The sequence below is a fragment of the Oncorhynchus tshawytscha genome, linkage group LG12, assembly GCF_018296145.1.
Source record: "Oncorhynchus tshawytscha isolate Ot180627B linkage group LG12, Otsh_v2.0, whole genome shotgun sequence".
In the NCBI taxonomy this organism is placed as follows: Eukaryota; Metazoa; Chordata; class Actinopteri; order Salmoniformes; family Salmonidae; genus Oncorhynchus; species Oncorhynchus tshawytscha.
Genome location: NC_056440.1, coordinates 71923539 through 71943955, shown reverse-complemented (window position 1 = coordinate 71943955; position 20417 = coordinate 71923539).

The window sequence follows — 20417 nt, the reverse complement described above, 5'->3', positions numbered from 1 at the left end:
GAGTGATGACGCTGTACAGTGAGCCAATGCAGAGTTGGGGAAAGGCAAGAAAGATACATACATGAAAAGAGAATAATGATGGTGACAACGGTACTAGAATACCTACTTTTACAACCACCCGCAGTGCTATGATAGCCAAACTAATTATTGTTACCCCAACAGTTTTTCTTCCTCATGTTCTTGCAGCAACATCTATGACAACACAGGTATATAAGGTTCAGGATACTAATGTTGATATTGTTTATACTAAACCTACTACATCTATTTTTGAAGAAAAAGTAGAGGTCTAGAAATAATGATATCCTACTCTACTGATGATGGTCATTATAATACTATTAGGCGTACTACTAATAATAGTACTACTATTATTGATAATATGTTGCCATTAATAAACTGAAAACAAAGTCAAAATATTTTATTTAATGGTATGCCTATGTCAATGTATTTCCCTTTTGAGCAGGGCTACAATAGATATTTGTGACTCGGGTGCCATAAAGGTATTTGCTACTGTTGCTTATAAATGTTTTTTTTTTAATATAGACTACAACTAACTATTAGCCTATAATTGATTTCGTATAATATACAAATTAATCAATAATAATCTAAGTAAACACCTATCCCAAGTGTAATTGTACTTTTCCCATTGAAGTTGTCATGAGTGCCCGCAAAGGTTTAAGCCACATTCATTGCATTATTGGCCAATTATATTTACTGTTCTTCAATGAGGGACGTAATGAATGGCCAATGCTCAGTCACTCATCTCTGAATAGCATACCGGTTACCAGGGATACCGAGAGAGGAGAGAGGTATTTTGAATGACGTCAATATGCATTGATACTCTATTATCGACAATAATGACTTCCAGGCACCATACGCGCATGATAAGAGGTCTATTCTGAAGTAGGACGAGGAGGTGTGTGTATGTGTGTGTTTGTGTGTGAGATCACAAGGAGCGGGAAAAAATACTTATTGCTCGTGCTGAGGAAAAGGTAGGAAACGGATCATTTTCCTTTACAGAAATATACCCTAGCTGAAGTTGAGTGCACTCTCGCTTTTTTAATCGGTTATAATATTATAATAGAGCATAATCTAATACATTGGATAAAATAGCTTTCAAGTATAGGCTACTGTCTGCGTGTTATAAATATGTCATACCACTTTGAAGCTGTGTATTTACCTATTATATATGTATTTCAAATCAAGTGTATATTCTATTTAAATATTAGATATTTAAATATATTAAACGTCATAGTTGTCAAAACATACGTTTGATAAGATATAGAAAAAACGGACAATAAATTGACATATCCTATGACAGGCTCCAGCATAAGCTTTACGCACACTCTGCTGGACATCATTGACTGGAAGCTATTCCAAGTGTCTTACACTTGCTAGACTTTTGTATACATGTGAAAAAGCAGTACAATTCAGACAGCTTCGGTAGGACTAGTCCACACTGGTCGAGAAACCAGTAAGAGCAGAAGAGAGAGCCCAGCCGTGGAGCAAACCAAACATGCATATGAAGGATGAAGCATCACAGTGAAAATGCCTGAGGGAGCAGGCGTAATCTAATTTGGATTTAGAGACTATTATTAGAAAGCATTAACTATTGTACTAGACTAATTGCCTCTCGCGTTCATAGAGATGATGGTTAAGTTTAATTAAGTTGGTTAACGTCATGTGCTTGACAGATTCCTTCGTTGCACAAGGTCAGGTGTGCTGTGCTCTCTAGAAAGCAGTGGTTAGTTGGTACCTACAGGAGGGAAACCCGCTTCAAGTATTCGTAAGAATTTGAGCCCTTCTAAATCTGTGTCCTAAACCGATTAGTTGACACCAACTTTTCTTTGTTGTATTAGCTGTGGGCTTTTGCCACTTGGAAGCCAATTGAAATTCAAAACAGTTTCACTCGCAATGCTTTGGGGAGATCTGCTGCAAATAATGGATGCTATTTATTTTTGACCTTGCTTTTTTTAATGAAATGATTAAACATACGTGCACTGCGTCCCTCGACTGAACAACTGCACTGAATTTGCGGATCCTATTGCTGACAATAGCAATTACTTTGTAGGTGGCACAACATTATTGTGGCTATAAAACCTACTAGCTAGTTGTACAAGTATTAGTGATTGAATCATCACGACCGTGGGGATATTTCATGTAATATTATTCTAAATTTGCATGATTTTGTTATTATCCAAGTTACCAATATGAAAATATTAAAAACCAAGATAATACACATTGTGCTGTTTGTGTATTTTTGTTGTTGGTTCATTTATTATTTAATGTATGCACCCATTTTCTTATGCAGTCACATCCAAGTATTTCTCTTCTTTATAAATGAACTTCCATTTTGTAATGTGGTCAGAAGTCAGCAGTGTGTACGGCCATCTTTGTTGTGTGATGTCATGCTGCTATCCAGTTTTACTGGAGATGCCTACAGATGGTGGCATGGAGTTCACATCAGACTGACATTCAGGTCACACTCCTTTTACTTCAAATGTGAACCTAACTATATTACCGAGCCCAAACATGAGCCTACATTTGAAACAAACATGTAAATTACAAAACAGAAATTCCCCTATTGAAGACATTAGGTTCTTTGTTAATGTATGTATTGTTCAGAAAACATCCTATAATTACATACAATCATTTGAAATAAGTAGTTTAATAACATACCTATTGCTATAGTATACACCAGGGCAACATTTCAACATATTTGGTCCCCTTGATATTTTTATTTTCTAGGTCACTTCTGTCTGTGTCTGTCTGCCAATCTGAATTAAGATGAATGGGGCTAGAATGAGTCCACTCCTCTTTCTCTGGAGCCTGTCCTCCCCTCTGCTCCCCTCTACCCCAGGCTGAATGGAAGGGGCTGGGGTTAGCTAAGTGTTGAAATGATGACCCTATTATCACCATGATGAGAAGCCATTCAGAAATCAGAGATATCAGACAAAGATTGGGCCCTTCCAGCCTTTCTTCTCTCTCTCTCTCTGTCTCCCTTCTCTCTCTCTCTCTCTCTCTCTCTCTCTCTGTCTCTCTCTCTCTCTCTCTCTCTGTCTCTCTCTCTCTCTCTCTCTCTCTCTCTCTCTGTCTCCCTTCTCTCTCTCTCTCTCTCTCTCTCTCTCTCTCTCTCTCTCTCTGTCTCTTCTCTCTCCTCTCCTCTCTCTCTCTCTCTCTCTCTCTCTCTCTCTCTCTCTCTCTCTCTCTCTCTCTCTCTCTCTCATCCCACTGCCAACTGTGCAGATTATGATTGATTTGCTCGAGACGGATTGCAGGAAGCAGACATTGATTTTTCAATGTCTTATCAAAAAATATATTTTCAATTGTTTCCAGCTTTTCTATGGGTCACCACTTCCCATCCCACCCCACTCTGTTTTCTTTCTAAAGGGATAATACACCCTATTCCATGACAAGACAAATGACCTGTAATTTTATTTTAGAAATGAGTCAATAGCTCTAGAGACTAAATGAATATTGATTGGGCATAATGAAGCCTGAGTAAAGTGAAAACAAGCTCTTTGAGGCAGGCACCTCCGTCATTAGCACCTAGCTAACCTCAGCCTGACTGCATGGGCTCTGCTCTGTGGTGAACCCATGCCATCACTGTTACTATGCTATTATGTGCACTGTGGGAGAAATAATGCACATTTTATGCACATTATAGAATTTATGCACATTATAGACTTATGATGATCCGCTTACCAGTTGTGTTGTTAGCCTAAAGATCTCAGATGGTCCATGCTGATGAAGTGTACTGTATTCATCCCCCATGTCTACGCCTAAACTGATTCAGGATCAGAGGGAATGTCTGTCTGTTGTATTTTTTCTTACCTTTATTTAACTAGGCAAGTCAGTTAAGAACAAATTCTTATTTTCAATGACGGCCTAGGAACAGTGGGTTAACTGCCTGTTCAGGGGAGGTGTTCAACCTGAAACGCCTTGAAAAGACACAGCAGCACTAAATATAAATCAACTACTGGAATGATGATGTACAGTACTGCACATCAACCCAGTCTAGTGGGGGAGTGGGTTATACCCTGGATATTAGCATTTTACTAATCCAATAGAAATTGTGTGAGTGAGAGCTGTGGATTGGCAGTTGGGTAAGACGTTAGAGATGCTGCTTGGTTATGTACAGTATGTGAAGGGTAATAGAAGCTGATGAGGTTGATGATAGATCACAGCCCAGGTAGTGTAAACACATTAACCCCCCAGGGCTGCCTGGTTATGTTGCGTACATGAGATATCTCCCATAAACCCCCTTTCTTCCCCTCCCATCAGCCGCCTCTTCTTCCCTCCCCACCCTCTTCACCCACTCCTCCCTCCCCTCCTCACCCCTCTCTCTTCACCATTATTCTCCCCATCAAACAGCCTACCCTTCCTCCTCACCCTACTAGTTTGGAGCACAAACTACCACCAGCCATACCAGTAGCAGCAGCAGCAGCTACGTACTATAATCTGTCAACATGCCCTTTAATTGTAGCTAGTGAGAAAACAACACATGCTAGTTCCCAGTTCCAGTTGTGCTGTTGATCTCTTGGTGCAGATGTCAAAGAACACGCAGTTCAAGAGAGGAGGAGATGAAAATAAATGATCCCTGGAGAGATTGTAGCATAATTAAAAGTGTATTTTAATAGGCTTGTAATGCTGAAGTGAACACATTCCAGTCTTGTTGCCTTAAGTAGAGGGCGAGCTCTGTGGCTGGCTGATGGTTGGAGGAGGGCAGTGGGATTCTGCTGAGGGAGCTTGTAAACAATATTACCCTGACCATCAACAGACAGGCAGGCTCCGCCTGGTGTCGGTCACTGGCTGCACTTACAGTAGGGCTACAGGACTCTGTTTGAAATGGTACCCTATTCCCTATGTAGTGCACTACTTCGGTCAAAAGTAGTGGACTAATAGAGAATAGGGCTTTGGTCAAAAGTAGTGCACTATATAGGCAATAGGGTGCCATTTTGGACTCACATCAGCACTTTGCCCTCGTTCTTTCCCACACACCCCATTCCATTGTCTTTTGTTTCCCTAAATGAGATCCAACACCACTCTCTCTCTCTCTCTCTCTCTCTCTCTCTCTCTCTCACTCTCTCTTTCTTCATCTCTCTCTCTTTCTCTCTTTCTTTATCTCTCTCTCTTTCTCTCTTTCTTTCTTTATCTCTCTCTCTCTCTCTCTCTCTCTCTCTCTCTCTCTCTCTCTCTCTCTCTCTGCCTATAGCCACTCAGGCAAGTTCTGTCTGTCTACCTCCTACTTTAAACCCACTACAGACCCAGCGGTAGGTTACAGTGAGAAAATGGATTGCAGGGCCTTGATTTGAGGCCTGTACACTGCAATCAAATGAGCCTGGTTAAAGACCAGAGAAGAGCGGAGGAGGAGGAGTAGTATGTTCTGCTGTACATTTCAGTGCAGCAATGTTTCTTTTATTTATTTTTTCTAAGGGAGGCCTTTGATGCCATATCCTTTTACCTTTGTAGTCCTAGCAGCCATGTTTCATAAACACACAATGGAAACATCCTTGAACATTTGAAATGTAGATTTCTCTCTCGCCCCACCACTCTGCATTCCACACGTGCCCAGTCGCATTCTCCCTCTCCTTCTCTCTCCCAGCTCTGAGGTCTAGAGTTACCTCTCCCACTGCCTGTGATACACTTACTCGTCTTACCCCTCTGTTCTGTGTCATGTATAATCTGCAGAAACAACAATGCCCACATGGTTTTCTTCTCTGTAATGAAGTATGTATTCCAGTGCAACACTGGTGCTGTGTTCTATGTATTCATTACAGTGGGTTTTTGTTTCAGGACAATAACCACCAGCCAGCAGCTTTAACACACTGTGCTGTATGATTAGTGTGAGGAAGTGCCAGGTGTAAACTGACAGCAGAATGTGATGTAGGCGTTGTTGTCTGTATAATCACATCTCTCTGGATATTGTTTTAATTGCACATCAGCAATAAGCTATGTTTACTAAATTGTTGTACACTGTGTAAACAGAGGCAATAGTAAACTTGAAATCATTGTCCACATTGTTGTCTTTGTAATCAATTTGGTTCCTCAGTCAGGGCCTTTTTTGAGAGACCGACAGCACACAGCACCTGACACACCGCCCTGGGCCCTGGGTGATAGAGCCAGACGCAGAGATCCTCTCCTTAATGCCTCACACCTGGTGCAGATCTGGAGAGGCTTCCACCACAGGTACTGTCTTACGTCCTCTCAATCCCCTAGTCAAACCCCTCAGGTATTTTTTCCTCCCCAGTGGATGTCCATGGGGTGCGTTTGTTTCCCTTTGCCACCCGACTCTCAGCTCAAGGCCCAGTGTGTGTGTTGTGGTTTAGGAGTTATCAGGTGGTGTCTATAATCCCACAGGCCATCCCCCTCATGACTCTCTCCTTTCCCCCCTTATTTCTCTGTGATGTGTTTAACAACTGGGCGCACTAGTTATCTGCGAGTGCTACTCACCTTTCAGCTGCTTACAGGCACATCTGCTGCATGCCGTAGTGACTAAGACTGAGACGCCATAGCTAACCAGCTAAGGTAAACACAGCAGGGAGATCAAAGGAAAGGCAGGCTGCAGGCTCGGCTGCCGCTACGCCACCTGAGTGTGTTGACGGCAACGCACCGGAGCGTGACATGACCTGGCATTGGAGACGCCTTTAGAGTGGAATACCCACTTTGTGACATTTATTTTGATCCAGACCAAAACAAGCTGCAGGCCTAATATAGTTCTATAGATGTGACATAGTTCTGCAGATACGACTCAAGTTGGAAAGTGTTATGTTGAAAAGTGTAAATAGTTTTGTTGTTATAGCTTCCTAGAAGGTATTGAAGGAAACATATTATTGAAGTAAATGTAATCTCATTTGAAAATACTGTACTGACATTTGCATAAAATAGGATGTGAACGATACTGTTCTTTTATAGACGTGCTTTATTTGTGTTGACATGTGACTCCTTCCTCCCTGATGCAAATGAAACCTAAACTTTAGTGGAGGGGAAGGCAACCGTGGTTCTCTGAGCCTCCAAACACTTTTAACAGACAACTATCACTAATCACTCTCAGTGCACTGTGGCGTGTAATTACCCTGCCAAACGTTTGCCGTTCAGAGTTTAGCACCGGGAGCCCTGAACTGCGCTTCCCTGTCTGTCGTCACCATGCCGGGTGTGTGTGGTGGGAGCTGCGGGGGAGGCTTTCTTCCTCACTCTCTCTCTCTCTCTCTCTCTCTCTCGCTCTCTCTCTCTCTCTCACACTCTCTCTCTCTCACACTCTCTCTCTCTCTCCCTCCCTCCTCCCCCTTTACTGCGGGCTGGAAGCTGAGCCTCCCTCTCAATATTTAGAGAAAGGTCCTCCACGCGGGAGAGGAGAGGAGGAGAGGGCTGACTGAGGTTGGTGCTTCCGGCTTTGTGGGCGCCTATTTAAACAGGCTTTGAAACCTTAGCCATCCGGAGATCAGAAATAGCCTTATTGACTGGGCCTAGGAGTGAATGAGCAGACAGGGTCCTGAGAGTTCACCCTGCAGAGCTGAGCACATGGGACGCATGCTAGAATGCTCTACAAAGGACTACAGACATTAATTTTACATTAGAGAAAAATAACAGTACTGGGGATTATTTTTAGGGTTTTCAATGGTTTCACTTCAGGGTTGAATTACCACTTTGTGTTTGGATTATTTCTACAATTTACTGCTCATATTGTTTTAAAACCCCAGCATCCCAGAATATTACTTTAACCCCCATGCCTCCCCTCTCGCTCTGTCTCTCTCTCTCCTTATTTACTTTATTTAACTAGGCAAGTCAGTTAAGAACACATTCTTATTTAAAATGACAACCTTTTACTAAGGAGGTTGTCTGTCTACTGTGTGTGATGTGTCCTCTATCTGTGTGAAGGTTGATAAGACGACACAATACAAATGCACTGTGAAAGGAAGCTGCCTGGAGAGCAGAGCAGGTAGGGAGTACAGAGCAGGGAGAGGAAGTTGACTGGAGAGCAGAGCAGGTAGGGAGTACAGAGCAGGGAGAGGAAGCTGACTGGAGAGCAGAGCAGGTAGGGAGTACAGAGCAGGAAGAGAAAGCTGACTGGAGAGCAGAGCAGGTAGGGAGTACAGAACAGGGAGAGGAAGCTGACTGGAGAGCAGAGCAGGTAGGGAGTACAGAGCAGGGAGAGGAAGCTGACTGGAGAGCAGAGCAGGTAGGGAGTACAGAGCAGGGAGAGGAAGCTGACTGGAGAGCAGAGCAAGTAGGGAGTACAGAGCAGGGAGAGGAAGCTGACTGGAGAGCAGAGCAGGTAGGGAGTACAGAGCAGGGAGAGGAAGCTGACTGGAGAGCAGAGCAGGTAGGGAGTACAGAACAGGGAGAGGAAGCAGACTGGAGAGCAGAGCAGGTAGGGAGTACAGAACAGGGAGAGGAAGCTGACTGGAGAGCAGAGCAGGTAGGGAGTACAGAGCAGGGAGAGGAAGCTGACTGGAGAGCAGAGCAGGTAGGGAGTACAGAGCAGGGAGAGGAAGCAGACTGGAGAGCAGAGCAGGTAGGGAGTACAGAGCAGGGAGAGGAAGCTGACTGGAGAGCAGAGCAGGTAGGGAGTACAGAGCAGGGAGAGGAAGCTGACTGGAGAGCAGAGCAGGTAGGGAGTACAGAGCAGGGAGAGGAAGCTGACTGGAGAGCAGAGCAGGTAGGGAGTACAGAACAGGGAGAGGGAAGGAGAAGGAAGGGGATCCCATAATTACTATTAGCTGGATTTCACGGGCTGCCTCTGATCTCCTGCTATGACAGGAGCCTTTATGAGAGGCTGGGTGTGCCAGGATCACCGCTGGGTTCTCCCTGTCCTGTCTCAGAGTATAATCACACACACACACACACACACACACACACACACACACACACACACACACACACACACACACACACACACACACACACACACACACACACACACACACACACACACACACACACACACACACACACACACGTAACAGACACATGCAAGCAGTTTTCATGCAAAAAGTTTTCACCGCCCTTGGTATTTTTCCTATTTTGTTGCCTTATTACCTGGAATTAAAATTGATGCTGTGGGTGTTTGTATCATTTGATTTACACAACATTGATTTACACAACTTCATAGCCTACCACTGTGAAGATGCAAAATATATTTTTATTGTGAAACAAACATGAAATAAGACAAAAAAAACACTTGAGCATGCATAACAATTTACCACCCAAAGTAAATACTTTGTAGAGCCACCTTTTGCAGCAATTACATCTGCAAGTCTCTGAGGGTATGTCTCCATAAGCCTGGCACATCTAGCCACTGGGATTCTTGCCCATTCATGGCAAAACTGCTCCAGCTCCTTCAAGTTAGAGGGGTTTCCGCTTTTGTACAGCAATCTTTAAGTCATACCACATATTCTCAATTGGATTGAGGTCTGGGCTTTGACTAGGCCATTCCAAGACATTTAAATGGTTCCCCTTAAACCACTCGAGTGTTGCTTTAGCAGTATGCTTAGGGTCATTGCCCTGCTGGAAGGTGAACCTCCGTCCCAGTCTCAAATCTCTGGAAGACTGAAACAGGTTTCCTCAAGAGTTTCCCTGTATTTAGCGCCATCCATCATTCCTTCAATTCTGACCAGTTTCCCAGTCCCTGCAGATGAAAAACATCCCCACAACATGATGCTTCCACCACCATGCTTCACTGTGTGGATGGTCCGTGGGATGTTCAAAGTTTCAGATATTTTTTTATAGCCCAACCATGATCTGTACTTCTCCACAACTTTGTCCCTGACCTGTTTGGAGAGCTCCTTGGTCATGGTTCTGCTTGCTTGGTGGTGCCCCTTGCTTAGTGGTGTTGCAGACTCTGGGGCCTTTCAGAACAGGTGTATATATACTGAGATCATGTGACAGATCATGGGACACTTAGATTGCACACAGGTGGACTTTATTTAACTAATTATGTGACTTCTGAAGGTAATTAGTTGCACCAGATCTTATTTACGGGATTCATAGCAAAAGGGGTGAATACATATGCACACACCACTTTTTCCGCAAATTTTTTTGGGGGGCATTTTTAAAACAAGTTTTTTTTTTCACTTCACCACTTTGGACAATTTTGTGTATGTCCATTACATGAAATCCAAATAAAAATCAATTTAAATTACAGGTTGTAAAGCAACAAAATAGGAAAAACGCCAAGGTGGATGAATACTTTTGCAAGGCACTGGTTTGATTTTATTTTTACCAAATTTTTATTGTGTGTTCTTATTATTTGATCATTTCGCTGTCATTCATTGACTGACCATTGTGGTGAGGTTTTGGGGTGAAGTACTGTAGGTCTTTCCCAGGGCAATATATATCATTTTTTAGCTTGGCATACGGCATATCCATTTAGAGAGTAGTGATTATTTTAGCATGTAGTACAATGTGAAATGTCTATCATTATCTTAATTTCAAAAGTACATTTGCAAGATATCGTTATGCCATTACACCACTAAACTTACAGAGCTTAATTTGAATGTCTCTCTCAGTAGCGGTGATATTGTAAAGGGTTTTCAGAAAGCTCTATTTTATCGTTGATGTAGTAATTTCACTTCATCAGTGGGTTGCGACTAAAAATACAGGCGGGATTAGCTTCACGACCAGACTATCTCAGCAGGCTTTGATAACATAATGGGAGCTGGCTGCTCATGCTAACAACGATCTGATATGGGTTCATAACTCTACATAACTACACAAAATACTTCAGGGTTTAAAAAAGTCTAAAATGCGATGATCATTTTAAATTCTCAGGAAAAAATGATGTGTGTCTCTTTGCGTGTTAATTCCTTTGTTGGGGCATATTTTAAAAAGATGAGAACACTTTCTTTACTGCCTTTCTATTTTTTTTCTTTCTATTCTGCACAAATTAGCTACGGTCCTGGAGGGCAAAATGAGAGGAGGTTACTGGAAGACTATGTGTTTAATTCATTGAAAAATGCTCAAATTGCTTTTACAGTTGTTATGTGAAGTGAAAAAAAGGAATCCGTGTTGCCAGTACTCATCCATAATTAGTACCCAGGGGAATTATATTTTTTGCATTAGCCATGTAGTACCACTTAGGACACAAATGTCTATTTTAGCTATGAAAGCAATGCTGTCTTAAGTGCAGTGTCTGTAGAAGACAGCTGTGGGGAGCTGAGGGGAGCAGGCTGGTGTATTTCACTGAGACACCCCAGTGGTCTGGGGGACCGGAGGGGTCCTTCCACATAGGGCATGCGGAAGAGATATGGCAATTGAACTCCCATGGGTTAGGCATTACTCAAAGTATTTAGGTTTCTAATTAGACCACGGGACTTCGTCCATCGCTGATGGTCTCACTGGGAACAAATGAGAATCACCCCCACTTTGAGAGAGAGGTGAGAGATTGAGAGTGAGAGAAGAGAGAGACAGGGAGAAAACATGAACAAAAAGGGACCCTTGTTTATTCAAACTTTAATTAGACATTGACTTTACAGTAATGGCTTCAGTGGTGTGTTGTAGTGTTCTAGAGATGGAGCCTATGGAGTCTTAATGAGCTGTGGCTGTGGTAGACGATGGCAGGAGGGCCATGGAAGACCTACGACCAGTCCCATCTTTAACTTTCCCTTTTGGTACTGTATGCTAGGCCACCTTGCCTGGATACTCCGCTATCTGGCTGGGGGATTCTCCTCAATCCTCATCTTTACCACTGATTGGTCCATATGTAGCTTGCTAGCTCAGGCATCAACAACTGACCACAGCAACTGCTGGACTTGTCAAAATGCATCAGGTTACCAGCTAATGAGAAGTGGGTTATCCCAACATCACAAGACGTTGATCTTCATGCACAGCGGGATTTAGAAAGGGAGTCAAAGAAGGTTCTTTAGAGATTGGATTTGGAATCTGAACCCTGTTTTCTGTGTGTATAGTGGAGGCTTGAGGAATGACAACATAGTGGTAATTAAATGTACTAACTTTGGACAGGGAGCTGAATGTTTTCACAATGTAACATATCTGGGCTCAACAGAAATTGATCTCTTGGATTAGACACCAGAGGGGACTACACAGGCAATTACCACTCTAAATGGTATATTCATCCAGAATGACTGTTGTCAGATATAGGCCTTGGGCAGATACATAATCCACTGTAATCTCCCAGTGTTGTGACACTCTCGCTATACGGTCAACACACCCTGAAGGCATTTATTCAGCTTGTATCTGACTTGTTGTATAAAGGCTTTATGTGTGATAATGTGGCCATTAAAGTTAGATTTAAAATAGAAGCCTAATGGTTTCTGGCTGTAAATCATGTTCTGCATGAACAATACAACAAGCATGTAATACTGAATTAAACCAGTATATTAGCTGAAATTTCTGAAAGTCAATTCTTACTAGTTCACTTGTTAAAAGAACATTGAAAACCCTCCACCATCCCATAAAACAATTTCATCTCAGGATTATTAAAAATTGAAGAATTAGGGTGAAGAAAATCCATGCGTAAAATTACTGTCCATTCTACTTCAGGCAACATTTCCCAACAGTGGGAAATATGTTAATTGGCGTTCCTAAAGTAGTTTAATCCTCAGGTTATTTAATTTCCCCAAATAGCCTGAGTTGCGCTGGGACAGCAAGAAATGAACGAAAGCCTACTGCCTGAAAACGAGAGAGAAAACCATTGGCCTGAGAGAAGGGGAGAGAGTGAGATAGAGAGTGGTAGTGATTGAGAGAAACCATAGTTCCAAAGGTACAGCAACAATTCATAATGATCTCAATAACTGCCAATGGAACTTTCTGCAACTCTCTGTCTTTCCCAGAATCCCTGGTGATATTTGTTGTTCTGAGACCAGTTATTGGCCCATATAGCGTTGCCACAGTGCTTCCCTCTCATAACAAGAACCTGGCAGAGCCCCAGAGTTCAGGGCATTGCCTGCTAACAGTTCCATCCTTCCCCCTATCCTAGTGTCCACAAACAGTGCCCTCCTCCCCCTATCCTAGTGTCCACAAACAGTGCCCTCCTCCCCCTATCCTAGTGTCCACTAACAGTGCCCTCCATCCCCCTATCCTAGTGTCCACAAACAGTGCCCTACTTCCCCCTCTCCTAGTGTCCACTAACAGTGCCCTCCTCCCCCTATCCTAGTGTCCACAAACAGTGCCCTCCACCCCTATCCTAGTGTCCATTAACATTGCCTTCCTTCCCCCTATCCCAGAGTCGCCTCTGGGGGGGGGGGATCACATCAAAAGATGATGCAAACAGTACAGGAGCAGGAGAAAGACATTTCACAGGTCTTGTACTGAAGCCAGTACTACACCTGTTCAATACAGAGGTCATGAAACCTGATGATGGTGAAACAGAGCTCACCCAAATCATCAAAACAATAGTCATGGACTATCTGAATGAGAAATATGATGACCGAGCCCCACATGCCCTCCTGGACATAAGCTTCAATGGTCAACCCTCGGTTTAAAACACATTACATCAAAGAGGAGAAGGTGGGCCACATAAAAGCAAGACCTGTCTCAGAGATGGTCAATGAGGGGCATGAAAACCCGAGCCCAGCACAGGGAGACATTGCTGCTGCTTCACCACATCTACCAGCTAAAAAGAAAATGTCACTGGGCAGTTTTTTCAAGAAGCCATGCTCCACCACCACAGATCTTACTGAAATCCAGTAAAAAAGGAACTCAGCTGCTACCTTCAGCCTTCCTTCCCCCTATCCCAGTGTCCACTAACAGTGCCCTCCTTCCCCCTATACCAGTGTCCACTAACACTTCCTTCCTTCCCCCTATCCCAGTGTCCACTAACAGTGCCCTTCCGCCCCATGTGCCCCATTGTGTGTAACCACTGACCGTACGGCTGCTCTCCTTTCTCCTCCAGCCCAGCAAATAATGTGGAAAAGAAAAAAAGAAAAGAAAATGGATAGCCTTGAAAAGAACAACTAAAGCAAGTTGCCTCGCTGTTGCTGACTGTTCGAACTTGAGAGAGGACAGAGCAAGTGCTAAATAATCCTTTTGAATGCTGTGGCGGATCCTTTGAAGAGCAGAGCAAAGTGGAGGTTTGGACAAAGCAGAGGTTTGGACAAAACGTGTTACAAGTTAACACTGTACATCAACAATCACAGACATTTGATGAGGAGTTCATGCATATTTACATAAAATAAAATACCTCATAGTGATGATGGATGTTCTGTAATGTAGTATATTTGGATTTTGGGACAACAAATGTCTAGATTTGAATCGCCACTGCTGTATTACAGTGTCTTGCAAAAGTATTCATGCCCCTTGGTGTTTTCCTATTTTGTTCCATTACATCCTGTGATTTAAATATATTTTTTATTTGGATTTCATGTAACAGACACACAAAATAGTCCAAATTGGTGAAGTGAAATGAAAAAAAACAACTGAAAAGTGGCAGGTGCATATGTATTCACCCCCTTTGCTATGAAGCCCCTAAATAAGATCTGGTGCAACCAATTACTTTCAGAAGTCACATCATTTGTTAAATAATCTAAGTGTCACATGATCTGTCACATGATCTCAGTATGTATACACCTGTTCTGAAAAGCCCCAGAGTCTGCAACACCGCTAAGCAAGGGGCACCGCCAAGCAAGCGGCACCATGAAGACCAAGGAGCTCTCCAAACAGGTCAGGGACAAAGTTGTGGAGAAGTACAGATCATGGTTGGGCTATAAAAAAATATCTGAAACTTTGAACATCCCACGGACCACCATTCAATCCATTATTAAAAAATGGAAAGAATATGGCACCACAACAAACCTACCAAGAGAGGGCCGCCCACCAAAACTCACAGACCAGGCAAGGAGGGCATTCATCAGAGAGGCAACAACGAGACCAAAGATAACCCTGAAGGAGCTGCAAAGCTCCACAGCAGAGAATGGAGTATCTGTCCATAGGACCACTTTAAGCTGTACACTCCACAGAGCTGGGCTTTACAGAAGAGTGGCCGGGAAAAAGCCATTGCTTAAAGAAAAAAAGAAGCAAACACGTTTGGTGTTCGCCAGCAGGCATGTGGGAGACTCCTAAACATGTGGAAGAAGGAACTCTGGTCAGATGATACTAAAATTGAGCTTTTGGGGCATCAAGGAAAATGCTGGCACAAACCCAACACCTCTCATCACCTCGACAACACCATGCTCACAGTGAAGCATGGTGGTGGCAGCATCATGCTGTGGGGATGTTTTTCATCTGCAGGGACTGGGAAACTGGTCAGAATTGAAGGAATGATGGATGGAGCTAAATACAGGGAAACTCTTGAAGGAAACCTGTTTCAGTCCTCCAGAGATTTGATACTGGGACGGAGGTTCACCTTCCAGCAGGACAATTAGTTATGCACGCTCAAGTTTTCTGTTTTTTTTGTCTTATTTCAGGTCTGTTTTACAATAAAAAATATTTTGCATCTTCATAGTGGTAGGCATGTTGTGTAAATAAAATTATACATACCCGCCAAAAAATATATTTTAATTCCAGGTTGTAAGGCAACAAAATAGGAAAAATGCCAAGGGGGTGGGGACACTTGTTTCCTAAATGTGGCCTGAGTGGGTGATTCTCAGACACATGAGGGAAACTGGTATGTTTACAGATTTAAATATATATACAGTGGGGCAAAAAAGTATTTAGTCAGCCACCATTTGTGCAAAATGACAAAAAAAAATCCAGAAAATCATATTGTAGATTTTTAATGAATTTATTTGCAAATTATGGTGGAAAATAAGTTTTCTGGATTTTTTTTCTCATTTTGTCTGTCATAGTTGAAGTGTACCTATGATGAAAATTGCAGGCCTCTCTCATCTTTTTTAAGTGGGAGAACTTGCACAATTGGTGGCTGACTAAAAACCTTTTTGCCCCACTGTATATATACATATACAGTTGAAGTCGGAAGTTTACATACACTGAGGTTGGAGTCATTAAAACTCATTTTTCAACCACTCCACAAATTTTTTGTTAACAAACTGCAGTTTTGGCAAGTCGTTTAGGACATCTACTTTGTGCATGACAAGTAATTTTTCCAACAATTGTTAACAGACAGATTATTTCACTTATAAGAGAGTTGAACGTACTTTGGTGCGAAAAGTGCAAATCAATCCAAGAACAACAGCAAAGGACCTTGTGAAGATGCTGGAGGAAACAGGTACAAAACTAGGTACAAAACGAACTATATCCACAGTAAAACGAGTCCTATATTGACATAACCTGAAAGGTCGCTCTGCAAGGAAGAAGCCACTGCTCCAAAACCGGCATTAAAAAGCCAGACTGTGGTTTGCAACTGCACATGGAGACGAAGATCGCACTTTTTGAAGAAATGTCCTCTGGTCTGATGAAACAAAACTAGAACTGTTTGGCTGTAATGACCATCGTTATGTTTGGAGAAAAATGGGGAATCTTGCAAGCCAAAGAACACCATCCCAATCGTGAAGCATGGAGGTGGCAACGTTGTGGGGGTGCTTTGCTGCAGGAAATGGACTGGTGCACTTCACAAAATAGATGGGTCTTCAAATGGGTCTTCCAAATGGACAATGACCCCAAGCATACTTCCAAAGTTGTGGCAAAATGGCTTAAGGACAACAAAGTCAAGGTATTGAAGTGGCCATCACAAAGCCCTGACCTCAAACCTATAGAACATTTGTGGGCAGAACTGAAAAAGCGTGTGCGGACAAGGAGGCATCCAACCTGACTCAGTTACACCAGCTCTGTCAGGAGGAATGGGCTAAAATTCACCCAACTTATTGTGGGAAGCTTGTGAAAGGCTACCTTAAATGTTTGACCCAAGTTAAACAATTTAAAAGCAGTGCTACCAAATACTAATTGAGTGTATGTAAACTTCTGTCCCACTGGGAATGTGATGAAATAAATAAAAGCTTAAATAAATCATTCTCTCTACTATTATTCTGACATTTTACATACTTAAAAGTGGTGATCCTAACTGACAGGGAAGTTTTACTTGGATTAAATGTCAGGGATTGTGAAAAACTGAGTTTAAATGTATTTGGCTAAAGTGTATATAGAATTCTGACTTCAACTGAATATACTTTTCCCCCTTTGTCTCCCCAATTGATAGTTACAGTCTTGTCCCATCACTGCAACTCCCGTACGGACTCGGGAGAGGTGAAGGTCGTGAGCCATGTGTCCTCCAAAACACGACCCTTCCAAGCCACACTGCTCGTTTAACCCGGAAGCCAGCAGCACCAATGTGTCGGATGAAACACCGCACAGCTGGCGACTGAAGTCAGTGTGCATGCGCCCGGCTGCCACAGGGAGTCTCTAGAGCGTGATGGGACAAGGACATCTCACCCTACCAAACACTCCCCTAACCCGGACGATACTGGGACAATTGTGTGCCGCCTCATTGGTCTCCCGGGCGTGGCCGGTTCAGTCACAGCCTGTGATCAAACCTGGATCTGTAGTGATACCTCTAGCACTGAGATGCAGTGCCTCAGACTGATGTGCCACTCGGGAGGTGCTTATTTACAGAATTAACGACACACTCCATCCACTGCACAACAGCTGTCCGCTGCACTTAGCTAATTGAGAACTGGGCCTGCTCTGCTCTCCCATTTGTGGAGTATTGCCATTGAACAGTTGGGCAGGTTGATGTGTGCTTAACTCCCTGTTCTGACGGACTCTAGAAATCAACACTGACACTCCCATGCAAACAAAAACACTTGTTCAGGCAGATTGGGTGTGTCGGGACCGGATACCAAAAGGTCTCTTTTGTTCAGTGTATGTTACTGTAACTTTGATTAGGCCAGTTGTCTACACAGTACACTCGTTATTTGGGTAGTATCTAAGCACTGGAAGTAGTTAGATGTTAGCTGTGTAGCATTTTAGTGTTTAGCTCTACATTATAATTTATATGTTATTGAACTGAGTAAACATATTCAAGGCTTGTTTATTACACAAGGTTGCAAGTTTTCTTTTCCAGTAAAATGTTTCTGTGTTTTGTTCACTGCAGGCAGAATTCACAGAGAGTGATAGAGGGCTTCAGGCTATCCCTACTCGCGGCTAGCAAAGTTGTTCTCCCCGTCGGGACTACAAGAACACAATGTAAGTAAAAATATAAACCATAATTTATACTCTAGATGAAACTTACAGTACTTCAGGTATTTTCACTAGACACTTTAGAGATATTTATAATTTCTATACTTGAATTTTGTGGATGTCACTGTATATTCACTAACCCATATCCATATGTCTGTGGAAAGCTATGAATGCAAAGCCAGACAGTAAGCAGTATATCATAACATATAATAGGAATAATGTCCCTTTGATTTTTGGAGTTCCGATCTGAACACCTGTCACTTTTTGGCAAGGGCACGCCCCAGCACCAGGTCTCCCCTGCTGGAGTTGGGGGAGGGTATGTGTGTGTCTCAGTGACTCAGTGTGTGTGTGTGTGTGTGTGTGTGTGGTGTGTGCATGTTTGTGAGTGTGTATGTGTGTGAGAGAGAGGTAGAAGATGAAACAGCCGTCGAGGAGGTGTTGATCACACAGCCAGACAGGGTGAGTGACAGACAATACCTGCTGTAAAATTCCCTCACATCTCCGCTGATCTGTATTCATAGATCCACCAAACTGTACCCCACACCAGCCAGCTCCTTTAGCACGCACCGCCCCACTCCTCACACTCACTTCACTCCTCAACTCACATGTTAGACCCCTCTCCTTCTCTTCCTTAAGTATTTACCAAGTCTTTGTTCTCTGTCTAAATGATAGCTCTGATCACTAGCTAGAGAGGCTGAAAGAAGCTCTCTCTCAATTCAATTCATTTCAAGGAGCTTTAATGGCATGGGAAAAATGTGTGAAAAATGTGTTAACATTGCCAAAGCAAGTGAGGTAGATAATATATAAAAGTGAAATAAACAATAAAAATGAACAGTAAACATTACACATACAGAAGTTCCAAAACAATAAAGACATTACAAATGTCATATTATGTATATATACTGTGTTGTAACAATGTACAAATGGTTTAACTCTCTCTCTCTCTCTCTCTCTCTCTCTCTCTCTCTATCTCTCTCTCTCTCTCTCTCTCTGACAATATGGACTTTCTTTATTCCACCACTCCACTCCTAATCTCACCTAATTCGGATTCTTCAAATGTAAGTCTTTGCCGTTTAAGTGTGTTCTCAGACTCCTAATGCCTCACAGATGTCTGGTCTGTGTCATGTTTCTCTGTGAAGGTTTGTTAAGGGGCTTCAAAACTCAGTGAGTAAAAAGCTGATGCAGAATGAAGATGTATTCGCCACACTACATCCCTATCAACACTGCTTGAATTATATACCAGTATTTATTAACTCCATACATTGTTTGGTTATGATGAAATATCTGGATGACACTGATGGAAGTTTATGTATGATCTTTGTCAGAGCTATATCAAAGGTGGAACTGGAAAAAAAGAGCATGTCTGGTACATGTCCTACCCCTGTCCCATGGCTGAGCACAGTGCACCAACTTCCTAAAACACATTCTATGTTATAACAGAAGACAGAATTGAAATACAGGACTACACAGAGTCAGCCTGTACAACTGAATTAGTTTTGTTGTGGCAGATGTAGGCAATAGTTTTGACTGACTATGTGTCGTTTAATTTCTGCGGGAATTGTTTTGACAAAACAAGTTAGCGTAAAAGTGGGAAACGTCGGGGCTAAAACAAAAGGCTGTTTCTTTTTGCACCTATGTGAAGCATGTGTCAGTCTTCAGCGCGGTGTTCCACTGGAAGTGACATCAGAGCCCTGGAGGGCTTGTGCTGGGAGAAGAGAGCTGTTTTGATATGATTTCACAGAACAGAGACGGTAGACCAAACAGAGCAGTCTCAGGGCTTGTCTGTCTACCTCTGTTGTTACAATTTCACTATACAAACAGTAGCAATGAACTTGAAGGTGCTTTGCCATGCAGGACTGGGTCTTTATGTTTCTGTCTGTCACCTGCAATGACTGCAGAATTAAAGTGTAATGGATTTTGCTGTAATTTATACTTTATTGTGAACTTTTTGACATGGATGCTTGCAGACTAGGGAGTGTCTGTCTTCAATAACTTCTTCATCCTGGCCACTGAACAAGACTGACGTACATGAACCTGCCAGAATAAAGGATACCCCAACATTAAGTGTCTTAATAGGGCATTGGGCCACCACAAGCCACCAGAACATCTTCAGTGCTCATTGGCATAGATTCTACAAGTGTCTGGAACTCTATTGGAGGCATGCGACACCATTATTTCATGAGAAATTCCATCATTTGGTGTTTTATTGATGGTGGTGGAAAATGCTGTCTCCGGTGCCACTCCAGAATCTTCCATAACGTTTCATAACGGGGCATTTTTATACATGACCCTAAGCATGATGCAATGTTAACTGATAAATTGACTAAGGAACCACACCTGTGTGGATGGAAGCACCTGCTTTCTCTATACTTTGTATCCCTCATTTGCTG